The 18,860-nt window shown below is 42.6% G+C and overlaps 1 protein-coding gene across 3 annotated transcripts in view; it reads left to right on the forward strand.

The window, feature by feature from the left end:
• The window catches only part of pstpip2 (proline-serine-threonine phosphatase interacting protein 2), a 136,920-nt gene that overhangs the window by 9,209 nt on the left and 108,851 nt on the right, over nucleotides 1–18,860 (forward strand). The window lies entirely within an intron of this gene.

Below are 18,860 nucleotides of genomic sequence, written 5' to 3' on the forward strand. Positions count from 1 at the left end.
GTCAGAAATAAACCCAGACAACGGTGGACACAATCAGCAGATCCGATTCCGCCCAGTCATTGTGAAACCCGCTGGAATGTGTTTTCAACACTGTGTTAGCAGTGTTTCATCCTCTGAATGAAGACATTTGCTGACGCAAGCAAAAATTAAATCTTGAGACAAAGCAGGTTCAGTGGATATTGAATCTGCAGGGAAAATGTGAAAGTGGCGACCAGGCTTGAATGCAGATGTCCCAAATGTTCTGGCTGTTCTTCATGAGATTTCCTGAATGATGTCCAACAGTCCGGGTAGCTCCCAGCAGTTTTATAGGGGGATCTGCCTGGTATACTGGCATACGTCAGCAAATCCATTCTCTTCTGTGAAGGAGGGCGACTGTGAGGGGCTGAGATGTATATTCTCCTTTCCATTTTAATGTAGTTCCAAGCCATAATTTCCAACAAGGCGTGCCTTGAAGCCATTAATGTTACAAGGTGTTCTTCTACTTCGACCTCGTTTGCCTCTGCTGTGGTACAACGGGCAATGATGCTGAGACGGCAGAAGTGTATAAATTGTTGCTGAAGTACACATTTTGCGACACCTTTTAAGCACGATTCACATCAGAACATACAAAATGGTGGAGGAACTCAACAGGTCGGGCAGCATCTATGGAGGGGCATGAACAGCTGACGCTTGGGGCCAAAACGTGATGTAGGGCCTTGGTCCAAAGCATCAACTGCTTATTCCTTTTCATAGACACTGCCAGAACTGCTGAGTTCTTTCAGCACTTTCTGTGTTGCTCTGGATTTCCAGCACTTGCAGAATCTCTAGTTTTTAAGATTCAAATAACTACATTTGGTTGGAAGGACACTTGGATAGTGTCCTTTTTATGTAGCAAACGGACCACAAGAAATTTTCATTTTTTTGTGACAGACATGATAAGCATTCAAATAATTAGGCTACCTCCGCTGGTGGGGGAGGAGCAGAATAACTTTTTTTTACTATCCAGTAATTTTAGATACATGAAATTTGGATTACATTGTTAGAATTTCTTTTGGAAATTGAGTTATTTTTGGAGAGACTGATACAACGTTTACTACTCTGAGTAACAATTCACTGGATTGGATGTTTCAGTTGTCAATCCAGAAATCGCTTTTACCGGGATTACATCTATTTCAGGAAACCTTGCTGTTCCAGCACATTTCTGCTGCAATGTAATGTTGTACAAGAGTTGCAAAACATCTGTTGACCAAGGATATACTTCCCTTTTGATACTATGCCCAGTGAAGCATGTGCCCAGTCGCAATTTACTCAGCCAGGTCCTGGTGATTGACTACTTGATGCATAAGATGTGACATGTTTAGAAATTTATTGCAGTAGTTCAGAATGTATGTAGTACGTAGTCAGTGGTGTGTTAGAATTTGTGGCTAGGGGGCCAGGCATCAACAAGATAAATATCCAGCTACCACTCCCTGATATGCAATGGCATTACCATCACTGAAATCCCTCCCCACCCCCACTATCAATGTCCTGGGGGCTACCAGACTAGAGACTGAACTGGAGTGGTAGCCATTTGCACAAGAGCATGTCAGAGGCTAGAATCTTGCTGCAAGCAATCAGAAATCAGGTTTATTGTCACTGGCATAGATCATGAAATGTGTAACTTAGTGCTAACAGTATGGTACAATGCATAAAAAATTACCGTAAGTGACAAGAAACATCAAAAAATGAGTAGCATAGATTGAGGTGGAGTTAACGGATTCACGATCCGTTCAGAAATCTGATGGCGGAGAGGAAGAAGCTCTTTCTAAAACCTTGAGTGTGTGTCTTAGGGCTCCTGCAGATGGTGGTAGTGATGAGAAGAGGGCATGTTCTGGGTGCTGAGGGTCGTGAGTGATGGATGCTGTGGAATACAGGTCCATAATCCAGAACACATAAAAGTTGCTGGTGAACGCAGCAGGCCAGGCAGCACCTCTTCCTAGAGATGCTGCCTGGCCTGCTGCGTTCACCAGCAACTTTTATGTGTGTTGCTTGAATTTCCAGCATCTGCAGATTTCCTGTTGTTTCCATAATTCAGAAGGCTATTTGTTTGATTCGTACAATGATTGTCTCCGGTATGTGTTTGGTAAAATAAATCTACTTATTAATGATGCCCCATGTCCTTTTTTTCTTCCACTTTGCTGATATTCGGGTTGATTAAGTCTAAATATCCTGTTTCAGCTTGTAACTTAGTCCAATTTTTTCAGAATCCAGAATTTTGCTTTGAGTCCCTTTCTGGCAACTTTTCTTCTCAATTGTAGCAATGTCGAAATATAATTCACCATGACAATCAACGCCTCAAAGGAACTGCCTAATGGTTGGCAACGTGGCATTGCAGGCAGTGTAGCTGTCTCACATTTCCATGGTCCCTTCTTCCATTCTGACCAGAAGGGAATGCTGTCTGTGGGAATTTTGCATGTTCTCCCTGTGATCGTTTTTCCTCCTCAGTGTTCCTGTTTCCTCCCAATGATATGATAATTACTCCTGGTGTGGAAGCTGAGGGAGAAACAAGGTGACGCAGAGAGATTTATTTAGGTGTAAGAGTTTAAGTTGCAGGGAAATTCAAAAATCTGAGGAGCAAAGGAGTCCTTGTGCAGGATTCTCTAAGGGTTAATTTGCAAGTCGAGTCAGTGGTGAGGGAGGCAAATATGAGGTTGGCATTCATTTCAAGAGGACTAGAATATAAAAGCAAGGATGTAATGTTGAGGCCTTATAAAGCACTGGTGAGGCCTCACAGAGTAGAAACATAGAAAACATACAGCACAATACAGGACCTTCGGCCCACAAAACTGTGCCAAACATGTCCCTACCTCAGAACTATCTAGGCTTTACGCATAGTCCTCTATTCTTCTAAGCACCATGTAGCCATTCAGGAATCTCTTAAAAGACCTTATCGTTTTCGACTCCACCACCGCCGCCGGCAGCCCATTTCCAAGCACTCATCACTCTCTGCGTAAAAAAAACTTACCCTTGACACCTCCTCTGTATCTACTTCCGAGCACCTTAAAACTATGCCTTCTCGTGCTAGCCATTTCAGCCCTGGGGAAAAGCCTCTGACTATCCACACGATCAATGCCTCTCATTATCTTGTACACCTCTATCAAGTCACCTCTCATCCTCTGTTGCTCCAAGGGGAAAAGGCCGAGTTCACTCAACCTATTCTCATAAGGCCTGCTGCTCAATCCAGGCAACATCCTTGTAAATCTCCTCTGCACCCTTTTTATGGTTTCCACATCCTTCCTATAGTGAGGCGATCAGAATTGAGCACAGTACTCCAAGTGGGGTCTGACCAGGGTCCTAAATAGCTATAACATTACCTCTCGGCTCTTGAACTCAATCCCATGATTGAGGAAGGCCAATACACCGTATGCTTTCTTAACCACAGAGTCAACCTGCGTAGTAGCTTTCAGTGTCCTATGCACTCAGACCCCAAGATCCCTCTGATCCTCCACACTGTCAAGAGTCTTACCATTAATACTATATTCTGCTATCATACTTGACCTACCAAAATGAACCACCTCACACTTACCTGGGTTGAACTCCATCTGCCACTTCTCAGCCCAGTTTTGCATCCTATCAATGTCCCGCTGTAACCTCTGACAGCCCTCCACACTATCCACAACACACCAACCTTTGTGTCATCAGCATATTTACTAACCCAACCCTCCACTTCATCATCCAGGTCATTTATAAAAATCACGAAGAGAAGGGGTTCCAGAACAGATTCCTGAGGCACACCACTGGTCAGCGGCCTCCATGCAGAATATGACCTGTCTACAACCATTCTTTGCCTTCTGTGGGGAAGCCAGTTCTGGATCCACAAAGCAATGTCCCCTTGGATCCCATGCCTCCTTACTTTCTCAATAAGCCTTGCATGGGGTACCTTATCAAATGCCTTATACACTACATCTATGGTTCTACCTTCGTCAATATGCTTAGTCACATCCTCAAAAAATTCAATCAGGCTCGTAAGGCACGACCTGCCTTTGACAAAGCCATGCTAACTACTCCTAATCATATTATGCCTCTCCAAGTGTTCATAAATCCTGCCTCTCAGGATCTTCTCCATCAACTTACCAACCACTGAAGTAAGACTCGCTGGTCTATAATTTCCTGGAATATCTCTACACCCTTTCTTGAATAAGAGAACAACATTCGCAACCCTCCAATCCTCCGGAACCTCTCCCATCCTCATTGATGATACAAAGATCATGGCCAGAGGCTCAGCAATCTCCTCCCTCGCTTCCCACAGTAGCCTGGGGTACATCCCATCCGGTCCTGGTGACTTATCCAACTTGATGCTTAATATCTACATGCTCAAGCTTTTCAGTCCGCTGCAAGTCATTCCCTACAATCGCCAAGGTCCTTTTCCATAGTGAATACTGAAGCAAAGTATTCATTTAAGTACCTCCGCTATTTCCTCTGGTTCCATACACACTTTTCCATTGTCACACTTGACTGGTCCTAGTCTCTCACGTCTTATCCTCTTGCTCTTCACAAACTTGTAGAATGCTTTGATGCTTTGGGGTTTTCCTTAATCCTGTCTGCCAAGGCTTTCTCATGGCCCCTTCTGGCTCTCCTAATTTCATTCTTAAGCTCCTTCCTGCAAGCCTTATAATCTTCTAGATCAGGGGTTCCCAACCTTTCTTGCACTGCGGACTGGTTTAATATTGACAATATTCTTGCGGGCCAGACGACCCGGGGCGGGGGGCGGGGGGGTGGTGGTGGGGGCAGGGTTGCCAATGGACAAGAGTAGCAGTCAAATACGTTGTGTTTACCCTGAGAAAGACTACAATGACCATGAAGCCTTGCGTGGGCAACTGTGTGCGCATGTGTGTATGTGCCGATTTTTTTTCTACAAATTGTTTTTGGCGATTCTGTTCGGGGGGGCAAGGGGGGGTGTTAATCATGACCGGAATATAGGTGATGAGTGGCTAATACGCTCAATTTTGTTTCTAAAAGGGTTTATTTGATGAATTTAATATTAAACACACAGCGCATACTTTCCTCGCATGAATATAGTGATAAGTCAATTATCAGGGGAGGACAGGGGAGCTTGAAGTAAGTGTTGAACGAACTTCCAGTAGAAGTGGTAGAGGCAGGTTCAATGTTATCATTTAAAGAAAAATTGGATAGGTACATGGACAGGAAAGGAATGGAAGGTTATGGGCTGAGTGCAGGTCGGTGGGACTAGGTGAGAATAGCGATTGGCACAGACTAGAAGGGCCGAGATGGCCTGTTTTTGTGCTGTAATTGTTATATAGTTATATAAGTCAATAGCATCATAACATTTTAAGTAACATTTGGATATTAAACTCACAGCACATATTTTCCCCATATGAACATATAAAATCATTGCAATACACCAATATCGCTGAATCAGTGGGAGCCCTGGGCTTGTTTCCCTGCAACATGACAGTGCCATCGAGGGGTGATGGGAGAAAGCGATACTCGAAGGGGGTTCTTTATGTCCAGTCTATTCTGCAATTTAGTTTTCGTTGCATTCATTGCAGAGATATGTTGGAAATGGAAGCAACGTTTTCAGTTCTTTCGTGGCTGTCTCAGGATATTTAGCCTTTGATCCGGAATGCCGGCCGAGATGTTCTGTCAAACATACTTTTCAGCCCACTGTCATTTGCAAGCTCGAGGAGTTGATCTCCTTCCCACGCCGACGTGGATGATGCGCGGGTAATGATCTCGCATGCTTAATGACTCAACAGTGGGCACGAGAGGGAATGAGGAAAGGTTTCCTCGCGGCCCGGTAGCACATGCTTTGTGGCCTGGTGGTTGGGTCCGCTGTTCTAGATTCATATCATTACCTAGTTTTTTGAATCTTTCGTAAGCTCTTCTGAGTATTGTGAGAAGCTGTGGGGCCCCTTTTTCTAAGAAAGGATGGGCTGACATTGGAGAGAGTTTAAAATAGTTTCACAAACATGATCCTGGATTGAAAGGCTTGTCATATGAAGAGTGTTTGGTGGCTCTGGGCCTGTATTCACTGAAATTCAGAAAATGAGGGGTGTCCTCATTGAAACCTATCAAACATTGAAAGGCCTCGATAGAGTGGATGTAAAGAGGATGTTTCCTGTGGTGGAGGTCTAAGACCAGAGGACACAGCCTCAGAATAGAGAGGCATCCTTTAGAATGGAGATGAGGAGGCTTTTCTTTAGCCAGAAAGTGATGAATCTGTGGAATTCGTTGCCACAGGCAGCTGTAAAGGCAAAGCCATAGGGTATATTTAAGGCAGAGGTTGATAGATTCTTGTTTAGTCAGGGTATGAGGAGATAGGGGGAGAAGGCAAGAGATTGGGGCTGAGAGGGAAAATGGATCAGCCGTGATGAAATGGAGTGGACTCGATGGGCCAAATGGCCTAATTCTACTCCTATATTTTATGGTCTTATGGAAGTGCTTGAGAGGGTGATATGCCTTGGATTGCTCTGAGATTTGGCCGAGTTTCAGTGGACTGAATGACTGCCGTCTGTAGATTGTTGGATTGCCATCTTTATTCATTGATGGGATGTGGGCAAACCAGGCAAAGTCAGTATTACTGTCCATCTGATTGTCCTTGAGGAAGCGATAAATAGGTGATCAGAATTCTTCAACCATCAGGCAGTAATAAAGTTTATTTTTGTTGTGACCGATGGAATTTCCTTGCTACTACCAGATTATTGAATTAATGCAAAATGGAAGCGACAACTAACCCCTTTCATTTTGAACTCCAGATATAAACCATGTTTTCTGTTCCATTTCCTACTTTGCCCTCAGATCTCAGGTAAAGTTTTAACATTTCTCCAAGAATCACAGGCTACCCACAGGTCATTAATAGAATAGTTTTATAGGCTTACAAGGCAATTCCTGTCATTATAATTATCTTAATTATTCAAAACATATACAACCAGTAGCATGTCAGCATGACAGTGAAGTGTTAGATTTTTTGGACATGACCACCACCACAGTGACCTTTTTTGGTCCTCAGCTGATCCAAGGGTTGCGTCAAGACAAGACCAGCATGAAGGACTCTCCTCAAAAGTTGTCAATTACCTGTCTGTTTTTTCACCTTCTGAGTCTGAGCTTAACTACCTGTTTTGAAGAATTCGCAAATGGTCTCTGTCAACTACTTCTAAATGACCTAATCAATAAACGGGCAAGACTGTAAGACATATGATCAGAATGGACCATTCGGGCCTCCCAATCTGATTTCATCACAGCTCATTCATTATCTCTCTCATCCCCATACCCCTGCCTCCTCCCCGTAACCTTTGACAGGCTTACTGATTGGAACCTATAAACCTCTGCTATAAATATACCCAATGACTTGGCCATCTGTGGTAATGCATTCCACAGATTTATCACTCTCTGGCTAAAGCAGGGGTTCCCAACCTTGATGCCATGGACCCCGACCGTTAACCAAGGGATCCATGGGCTGCAGGTTGGGATCCCCTGGGCTAAAGAAATTCCTCCTTGTATCTGCTTTAAATGGACGTGCTTCTATTCTGAGGCTGTGCCCTCTGGTCTTAATCACACCATGATATGAAACATCCTCTACGTGTCCACTCTTTCTATGGCTCTCAATATTCAATAGGTTTCAATGAGATCCCCCCCCTTACTCTTCTAAACTCCAGGGAATACAGGCCCAGAGCCATTAAATGCTCCTCATGTGTTAACACTATCTTTCCTGGGATACAGACCCAGAGGCATTAAATGCTGCTCATGTGTTAACACTATCTTTCCTGGAATCGTTCTTGTGAAACTGCTGTGGACAAAACAAACCCCAACCAATTTCCTTACCACTGACTTTATTCAAGTGATCACCATGCGTTTTCAACTAACTTTCTGTTACCAGGACCATGAAACAGGGGCCATATACTTGTCAGAGAGGAAGTGCAGTGGGGATCCACTGGACTGATTCCTGGGACAGGAAGTGTTTGCCTTAAGAAGGCATTGAGTCGACTAAGCATTCTTTGCATTTTTAAGAGATGCCGTCATTGAATTTTACCAAATTCCTGCAGGTCTTGACAGGGTTCTTGTAGGTGCAGGTACAGTGTTTTAGCAGGAGTCTAGTAGCAGATGTGTCTCTATCAAATAGTAAGGCATGGGCCATTTGAGAATGTAAAGAGGACAAAGTTCTTCACTCAAGGCGAGGTGAATCTTTGGGATTCTCTGCTCGGGAAGACTGTGGGGGCTCAGCAATGGAATTCATTCAAAAGAGAAAGCAACGGATTTCTGGATATTACAGGAATCACGGGATGTAGTCTGGATGACATCAGACTGGTAGATGGGCTGATGAATGAACCAGAAGGTCTATTCCTGGTCCCATCATCCTGTTTTTTTTTCCCAGTTATTGAATGGTTCCATTTAAAATTAGACAATGTATACAACCTGAAATTCTTACTCTTCACAGACATACATGAGACTGAAGAAAACCCCCAAAAATAACATGAGACCCCAAAGCCCCCTCCACACAGAAGCAGCAGTAAAAGCCTCAACCCTCATCCATCCCTCTCAGCAAAAACCGTCAGCCCCCAACCACCCGTCAGCAATAGCAAAGCCCCAAGCCTCAAGCCCCGAAAGAGACCATCAAGACAAAACGCTGTTTATCCTAACGCTTCAACATCCACTTGCACTATCTGTCATTATCGAGGGAGAGAGAGGTATCGCTCCTGCCGCAGCGAAAGGGAGACCAACAGCTTGCTGTTTCGATGTTACAGTCCGCAGCGTTGCTTGTTTTGATAGTAGCATATACTGCTGTCTCAATGTCCCATTCTCCCGCGATGCTTCACAGTAACGACACCAATGAGGACTCGGGTCATCCGCAGGGCCGTGGAGCCACATCCCGAAGGCGTACATCTTCCAGTCCGCTCATGGAGATATCAAAAACGCTGGGCTCCAAGAGTGGGAACCTACCACCGTGAAGAACTGCAGTTTGAGTGCAGCTGTAGCTCATGGACTCCGACAGGACTCCGGCCACCTTGAAAAGGAAAGAAGAGACATTAGAGAGAAAAATTTAAACTGTTTCACCATGAAAAGAAGTCACCTCCTGGTGCTATCTTTAGCTCCTATCCCTCAATAATAGGTAATATTTTTGTATGTTGAATACCTCAACCTTTATGACCAAACTCCTAAGAATAATTCAAAACCTAACTTCTGGCATTTAAATTGGCATTATCAACAAAATATTTTGTCCTGAAACTTCTTTTATAATTTGGTTCCCTTTGTTTAGAGGGGGGAATCAAAATTTTCAATTAGATACTGCTTTACTGATACTAGAATCAGCGTTTAACAGGAAAAATAAAGTTTAAAATTCTAATACACAACTTATTTATCCTCCTATGTTCAAGTGTCCATCAAACATAAAACGATGCATGTTCTTAAATGTTCACACAGTTAACTAAGCATGGCTTTGTGAATGTTGGCCAGATTGTTTTCTGTAGTTACCTTGACCAGAGACCCTTTGGGGTATTCATAAATCTTAATGAAACATATTTGATTCTTTTAAATCTTTCCTGATGGGGAAAATAATAATCGGGATGTTCCAGAACATTGAGAAGTTTAGTTAGAGAACAAATGAATTTAGTTTTCTCTTTGAAAGATGAGAATCTAATCACCAAAAGCATTACTTTTGCACTTAAGGCATCTGTATTTTTTTGCCAATTAGGCCTGCCAGAGGCTACAAAGGAAAGCAGGACCAGAGGTTAATGTGTCAATAATGCAACCTACTCAATTTTCTGACTTTTAGCTGTCCATTGGGAGAAATAAAATAAAGTTTAAAGTCAGGAGAATAAAGAACAGCTGGAAACACTACACCAGAGCAGAGAAGTAAATAGCAGCACGGATGATTGTATATCATTACTTCCACTGCTATGTAAACCAAGATCCACAGAACAAGAATCTCAGAAAGCCTTGGATGCACTTCCTGGGGTGATAAGGAGTGAATTGATGCTGTTGGTTCAGGACCAAGAGTATGGATCGTTATATATATTTGGCTAACAGTGATCTCAAACACAAATGTCTCTGTTTAACGGACTTGTAACCTGAGTACATTTCATTACAGCTGTAAAAGTTTGGTCATGCACTTAGCAGGTGGAGATAAAACGGCCCCCAGTTTTGATGTTTTGGAAGTAACCATTTGAGACTCCTGAGAGAACCAGCTACCGTTATTGCAGACTACACTGGGCCCTTGGAGGCTGTGCTCCATCACCAGATCAAGAAAGGTCATGAAGCAGAGAGGGCTAAAGTTAATGGTGATGATGCAAGAGATTCAGAAATCCCACTGATAACTGGATATTCTAATTCTAGTTGTTCAACTTCTTGAACTGCATCCCGTAGAGAGAGCCACCAAAGACCCTGAGGTGAGAGCTGCAAGACAGCTGGCAAGTAAAATGTCTGCTTGAATAGCAGGCTTGAGCCAGTATGCTCAGGCACCATTCCATCCTTTACTCCACCGGCAAGCACTGCTGACTAACTGACCATGTTATGTCTCCTTTTATCAGTCAAGCTGATGGGACAGCCAGTGATGTCAGTATGATCAGTTGTGATCAAATGCTAGCATTTAAATTGTGTTCTATTTAAATGCATAGAAAAATTGACAGAATTAATACACCGTCTTTGCGGTTGATTGGCAGGTGAGTATTCAGGTGCTGATTCACAAAGTTTTAAATTGTTAGAAACAAGGTTATTATTGTATTTTAGCATTCATTTTGAGGGGACTAGAATATAAAAGCAAGGATGTAGTGCTGAGGCTTTATAAGGCACTGGTCAGACCGCAATTGGAATACAGTCGGTCCTCCTGATCCGCGGGTTCCGCATGCGCGCATTCAACCAACCGCGGATCAGGAAAGCCCAGAAGTTCTCTCTCCAGCACTCGTTGTTTGAGCATTTTTTCTTGTCATTATTCCCTAAACAATACAGTATAACAACTATTTACATAGCATTTACATTGTATTGGGTATTATAAGTAATCTAGAGATGATTTAAAGTATACGGGAGGATGTGCGTAGGTTATATGGAAATACTACACCATTTTATGTAAGGGACTTGAGCATCCGCGTTTTTTGGTATCCACCGGGGGTCCTGGAACCAATCCCCCGCGGATACCGAGGGCCAACTGTATTTCATAGTCATAGTCATACTTTATTGATCCCAGGGGGAAATTGGTATTCGTTACAGTTGCACCATAAATCTTAAATAGTAATATGTAAATTATGCCAGTAAATTATGAAATAAGTCCAGGACCAGCCTATCGGCACAGGGTGTCTGACCCTCCAAGGGAGGAGTTGTAAAGTTTGATGGCCACAGGCAGGAATGACATCCTATGATGCTCTGTGCTGCATCTCGGTGGAATGAGTCTCTGGCTGAATGTACTCCTGTGCCCACCCAGTACATTATGTAGTGGATGGGAGACATTGACCAAGATGGCATGCAACTTAGACAGCATCCTCTTTTCAGACACCACCGTGAGAGAGTCCAGTTCCATCTCCACAACATCACTGGCCTTACGAATAAGTTTGTTGATTCTGTTGGTGTCTGCCACCCTCAGCCTGCTGCCCCAGCACACAACAGCAAACATGATAGCATAGATATTGTGAACAGTTTTGGATGTGCTGGTATTGGAGAGGATCCAGAGGAGGTTCACGTGAATAATTCTAGGAATGAAAGAGTTATTATAAGAACTGTTGATGTCTCTGGGCCTATACTTGCTGAGAGTTTAGAAGAATGGTAGACAGACTCGATGGGCCAAATAGCCTAATTCTGCTCCAATGTCTTAAGGTCTTGTAATTCATTGAAAGTGACATCACAGATAGACAGGGTCGTAAAGAAAGCTTTTGGCACATTGGCCTTCATAAATCAATATATTGAGTACAGGAGATGGGATTTTATGTTAAAGTCGTCTCAACATTGAAGCCTAATTTGTACTATTGTGTGCAATTTTGGTCGCCTACCTACAGGAAAGATGTAAATAAAGTTGAAAGAATTTTGCCGGGACTGGAGGACTTGAGTTGTAAGGAAAGATTGAATAGGTTAAAACTTTATTCCTTGGAACGTAGAAGATTGAGAGGAGATTTGATAAGGGTATACAAAATTATGAGGGGTATAGATAGGTTAAATGCAAACAGGCTTATTCCATTGACATTGTGTGAGACTAGAATTAGAGGTTATGGCTTAAGGGTGAAAGGTAAAAAGTTTAAGGGGAACATAAGGAGAATCATCTTCACTCGTGAGAGTATAGAATGAGCTGCCAGTTCATGTAGTCCATGGTTGAGTTTGCAAACCTCTGCAGCATTTTCTGATCTATCTTTAAAGATTTTTATCAAGTCTTGTGTGGGATTTCTTTCTCCACCCTTTTTGATTCTACTTGATAATTATAATCTCTCATTCTGATGTCTCACTGTAAATCTTTTTTAGGCTGCCTTTGATGGTTCAAAATCTTTTCTTAAATACCTCATACTGTATAGTATTATCGTCCAATATTCCAGGTGTAATTTCATCAGACTCTAATGCAAATTTAACATTTTAAATACTTTGATTTCCTAAGGTACAAATACAATAACATTTTCAGCGGCTTTTCTGACCTGCAAAGCTGCTTTGAATAGTTTGACTGTCAATATTCCTGGATCACTTTGCTCTTTGACCATCTTCAGTTTTCTGGTTTATAAGATGCAGGTAATGTTTTTGTTTCTCTTGTTAAAGTTTCTCACTTGACAGTTTTCTGCATTCGAGCTCACATCCCACTGATGCCATGTGTTAGTTGTCAAATCTTCCACCTCCTAGCAAGTTTTATGCTGATTTGATAACTCTTACAAAGCTTGACACTATTCACCCGATCAAGTCGGCTCCGCCATTCCATCACGGCTGATTTATTACCTCTCAACCCCATTCTCTTGCCTTCTCCCTGTAACCTTTCATGACCGGACTAATCAAGAACCCATCCACCTCCATTTTAACTACACTCAATGACTTGGCCTCCACAGCCAACTGTGTCACTGAGTTCTACAGATTCACCAGCCTCTGGCTAAAGAAATTCCTCCTCATCTCCTTTTTAAATGGACGTCCCTCTATTCTGAGGCTGTGCCCTCAGGTCCTAGACTCCCCCAATATAGGAAACATCCTCTCCACATCCACTTTGTCTGGCCCTTTCAGTATATTCCCCCAAACAGTTTCCAAAGGGGTATACTAATTGCTGGTGGGAATGGCCACAGATAGTCAAACAAATCAACATGATTTTATGAGAAGAAAATCATATTTTACCACTTTATTGAAGTTCTCTGAAGAAGCTGAGGGGTGGCCTTAAACTGAAGTCTATAAAATTATGAAGGGGGGGGGGATATAATCCGATTCTTTTTTTGCCCAGGGTGGGGGAGCATAGAATTAGATGGGCACTGGTTTAAGGTTGGGGGAGTGATCTGAGGGGTAAGGGTGGTGAACATCTGGAATGTGCTGCCAGAAGATGTGGCAACAATTACAAAGTATAAAGTGTTTGAGCACGTACCTGGATAGGAAGGGCCCAGAGTGGTACAGGTCTGAAGTGGGCAAATGGGAGGCAGTATGTTGGACGTGGCCGTGGTAGGTGAAAGGGCCTATTTCTGTGTCGTACTTTTCTCTAATTCTAAGTAATAGTGCAACTGGTGCTGTATTTAGATATCCAGATGGTATTTGTGATGGGGTGTCACATCAAAGGCCACATCATGCAGAAAATAATTGCTCACTGTGTACGAAGTAGTACATTGTTGTTGAAAGATTGGTTAGTTATTTAAAAAGAAATAGAGGAGGCATAAGTGAGTAGTGGCAAAGTGTAATGAGTGTTATGCCAAACGGGTTGGTGCTGGCCCTCAACTTCCTATTTTCATATCATTTGTATAAACTGTAGGTTTACCTATCATCTGAATCACTGATATACAGCATAAAAAATTAGTGGTCCCAACACTGACCCCTGCGGAACACCGCTAGTCACCGGCAGCCAACCAGAAAAGGATCTTTTTATTTCCAATCACTGCTTTCTACCAATTGGCCAATGCTCTGACCATGCTAGTAACTCCTGGGTTCTTAACTTAATAAGCAGCCTTGTGTGTGGCACGTTGTCAAACGCCTCCTGAAAGTTCAAACATACAACATCTACTGCATCCCCTTTATCTATCCTATTTGTAATCTTAAAGAATTCCAACAGGTTCATCAGGCAAAATTTTCCCTGAAGGAAACCATGCTGGCTTTGTCCTATCTTGGCCAGTGTCACCAGGTACTCCATAACCTCATCCTTAATAATTGACTCCAACATCTTCCTAACCACTGATGTCAGGCTAACTGGTCTATAATTTCCTTTCAGCTGCCTTCCTCCTTTTTTAAAAGTGGAGTGACATCTGTGATTTTTTTTTCCCAGTCCTCTGGCACCATACTGGAGGCCAATGATTGTTGAAATACCATTACTAATGCCTCCACAACCTCTGCCACTACCTCTTTCAGAACCCTAGGGTGCAGTTCATCTGGTCTGGGTGACTTATGTACCTTTAGCTCTTTCAAGTTTTTGAGCATCTTCTCCCTTGTAATAGTAACTGCACCCACTTCTCTTCCCTCGCTCCTTTCAACACCTGGTACACTGCTAGTGAAAACACTAAATACTCATTTAGTTCATCTAGCTTTGCTATCTTGTTTTCATATTTCATCTTTTCCCCCAGTGATTCTTTTAGTTGCTTTCCGTAGGTTTTAAAAGCTTCCCATTCCTCTATCTTCCTGCTAATTTTTGTTTCGTTGTGTGCTCCCTCTTTTGCTTTTACATTAGCTTTGACTTTCCTTGTCATCTATGGCTGTACTATTTTTGCCATTTGAGTATTTCTTTGTTTTTGGAATATGTCTATCCTACACCTTCCTCATTTTCCCCAGAAACTCAAGCCATTGCTGCCAGCATCTCCTTCCAATTTACTTAGGCCAACTCCTCTCTCATACCAGTAATTTCCATTACTCCACTGAAATACTGCCATGTCAGACTACTTTCCTTTCTTCCTATGAAATTTCAAGTTGAACTCAATCATATTGTGATCACTGTCTCCTAAGGGTTCCTTCATCTTAAGCTCCCTAATTCCCTCCGGTTCATTACACATCACCCAGTCCAGTATAGCTGATTACTAATTCCTGGTGTAATATGTGGTCCACATCCCAGCTACTGTGTGGAGTTCTGTATATAACTCTCATCAGTGTCCTTTTACTCTTGTAGTTTCTTAACTCAACCCATAAGGATTCCAATCCTATATTACATCTTTCTAATGATTTAATGCCATTCTTTACCAGCAGAACCACAACGTCCCCTCTGCCTACCTTCCTATTCCTCTGATAAAATGTGTAACCTTGGACATTCAGCTCCCAACTACAACCATCCTTCAGCCATGATTCAGTGATGGCCTCAACATCATACCTGACAATCTGTAATAGTGTATCCACTTTATTTCTTATACTCTGTGCATTGAGTTATAACACTTTGAGTACAGTCTTTATTACCCTTTTCAATTCTGCATCCCTAATATACTGATACTCACCCTGCTGGCTGCAATTTTATCCTGTCATCTGCCTGCCCTTCCTCATAGTCTGACTTCAGACTATCTTTGCTTTTTTTTTAAACCATCTGTCCTATCCTGAGTCCCTTCACTCCAGTTCCCATCCCCTTGCCAAATTACTTTAAACTCTCCCAACGGATCTAACAAAGCAGCCCGTGAGAATATTGGTTCCGCCTCAGGTTCAGGTGCAACCTGTCACTTTTGTACAGATCATATCTCCCCCAGAAAAGATCACAGTGATCTTAGAAACTGAAGCCCTTCCCCTGAACCAGCTTCTCAGCCACGCACTTATCTGCCAAGTCATCCTGTTTCTACCTTCACTGAAGTGTGGCACAGGTAGCAATTCAGAAATTACTACCCTGGTGGTCCTTCTCAATTTTCTGCCTAGCTGTCTGAATTCTCTCTTCAGGACCTCCTTGCTTTTTCTTTCCAGCCAAGACATCTGGCTGCTCTCCCTCCCCCTCTAAAATGCTATGGACACGATCCGAGACATCCCTGACCCTGGGACCTGGCAGGCAACATACAGTAGTATCTGGGTGTCCCGATCATGTCCTCAAAATCTCTCATCTGTCCCTCTGATTATTGAGTCCCCTATCACTACTGCTTCTCTCTTTCTCCTTTCCCTTCTGCACAACGTACCCATACTCAGTGCCAGTAACTTGGTCTCCATGGCATTCCCCTGGGAGGTCATCCCCCACAACAGCATCTGAAACAATATGCTCACTACTGAGGGGAATGGCCACAGGGGGTGCTCTGCCATAACTGCCTATTCAACTTCCCATTCCTTCTGCTGACACTCACCCAACTATCTGCCTCCTGCAACTTAGAGGTGACTATTTCCCTGTAACTCCGATGGATGATCTCACTCTCCCATACAAGCCAAAGGTCATCCAGCTGCTGCTCCAGATCCATAACACAGTCTTCAAGGAGCTGCAGCTGGATGCACTTCACACAGATGTTCTCTGGGAACCACTGGGTCTCCCAGGACTCCAACATCTGACATGAAGAACACACAATGCCCATTTAAAACACATTAAGTACCCCTGACACAGTAAGAAAAAAGGGAAACTTAACATAAACTTACCTGGACAACTTACCTAGAACCAACGCTTCTTTCGAGCCGAAACCTCCTTTGAGCCAAAGCCTGACACTCCCACTCTCACCACTGGCCCACTCCAACAATGGCCGCTCCACTTGTCCCTTCAGTACTCTTAATTACCCTTCTCTGCGCCACTGATCAGGCTGCCGGAATAAGACTGAACACCCGCGAAGCTCTCCTTTTAAAAGAGCACTGCCAACTTGTCGAGCCCTGTTTTAAAAAAAAGTTCCAAGTTTCAGTGAGATCTCTGCTTCACTTTTGAGGTTGCCTAGTTAACACAGTATCTCCTCATTTGGTAAGCTAGTCATTTCAGGAGCCAGTTCAGTGAATAATCGAAGTACTCTCTCCATGGCTGGTACTCTTCCATAACGAGACCAAAACCATACACATTATTCCAGGTGCAATCTCGCCAAAGACCTATCTGAGCCTGGGAATTATGAGGAAAGTTCTACTTTGCTGTTCTCAGCATTCTATTACATTTCTTTTATGCTAGTCTGAACAATTTTGCCCATGAACTGGGCTTCTTGCAGGCAAAGAGTAGCCAAGCTCTTTGTGGACCAAAGTACCTCTTCCTAGAGATGCTGCCTGGCCTGCTGTAACTTTTACGTGTGTTGCTTGAGATTCCAGCATCTGCAGATTTCCTTGTGTTTACATACTGATGAGGTTGACTACTATTATAAAATGAGAAAGCATTGCCAGTGTGAGAATTCAATGCCTGCAATTTATCCAATCTATTAGTACTCAGTGCTGAATTAAAGAGGTACAGTCGATGTTTCGGGCGGAGACCCTTCATCAGGACTCTTCCTAGAGGTTTTGTACCTCTTCCTAGAGATGCTGCCTGTCCTGCTGCGTTCACCGGCAACTTTGATGTGTGTTGCTTGAATTTCCAGTATCTGCAGAATTCCTCGTGTTTACTTAGTACTCTACATTTCTTCTCTTTTTTTTTGTTCTGTTTGATAGACCAGGTGAACTTTTATACCATTTAGCTATAATGTTCTAAAGAAGTGAAATTGAAGTTGATTTCATGAAGGTAGATAAAAAACCATCCAGATCGTTAGGTTTTCATTGTGAAATATGACGAGAGTTTGCAAACACTCTTTCCATTGTAAACTTGCTTGTCTGACATTTGTAACCATCTAAGCTATGAAGACACCTAATAGAAATACCAAATATTGGGATCTGAAATTTCAAATAATAATTACAAAACAGAGAAGCATGCAGTTGGAACTAAAACAAATGGAACTACGTAGAGTAAAGGAACTAAAGACAGTTTCTGTAATTCAGAAGCTCATTGTTTTATGTTGTGCAATAAAGTGTGGCAGCCTTCCCTGGGGCTTCTTTTACTTCCTGTAGTCTGTTAGATGGCAGAATGATTGTAAACTTGTTCTACACAGTCACTTGTTTTTGGCACCTGGATAAAGTGTGACCTATAATGTGTCAGATTAACACTTTTAGATACTTCCTTGAAGACCATAGTTTGGACACAGCTTCTTTAGATCTGTTCAACTGTTTCATCTATTTTCTCCAGTGTTTCTTTGGTTTTAATTGCAACTCTGTGGTGCTTGGATATGTTGAGTGCAAAAGTTATCACAACCCCAAGATAATTTGCTAGAAAAAAATTGTCCTGAAGAATGACATTGTAGAGTGAGTAGTGAAAGCAATAATGCCGTCTTCAAACAACAAGGTTTATATTATGAACTTTGAACATTAGCAACTAAAATAATTGTCGTAAAACCATTTTTCAGCATTTGCAGTATTTGAATCCAAAGATGAAAGTTCAACAGGCTAGGCAGATTCTGTGAATTTATAATGGAGGTTATCAAACTCAAATATTAATTCTGTTTCTCTGTTCGCTGCTACTTCCTGACCTGTTGAATATTTCCAGCATTTTGTGTTTTCATTTCCTCAGTGGTGGAAATATCCTAAACCTCTAGGTCTACAATCTCTCATCAGTGAATTTGTGGATGACAAAGTTAGGAGGTGCTGTTGGTAGTGAAGAAGGTCCTGGTGAAACGTTACTGATTTAGGGAAGTGGCAGATGGATTTCAATACAGCTAAATGTGAGGCGATGCACTTTGGAAAGTCAAACCAGGATTGTACTATGGATGGTGGGACAATGGAAAGTGTAGTAGAACAAAGGGACGTAGAAATACAAAAGCATGGATTGTTGGAAGTGACATCAGAGATTGACAGGGTGGTGGTGAGAAAGG

This window comes from Mobula birostris, chromosome 4, assembly GCF_030028105.1.
Source record: "Mobula birostris isolate sMobBir1 chromosome 4, sMobBir1.hap1, whole genome shotgun sequence".
Classification (NCBI taxonomy): domain Eukaryota; kingdom Metazoa; phylum Chordata; class Chondrichthyes; order Myliobatiformes; family Myliobatidae; genus Mobula; species Mobula birostris.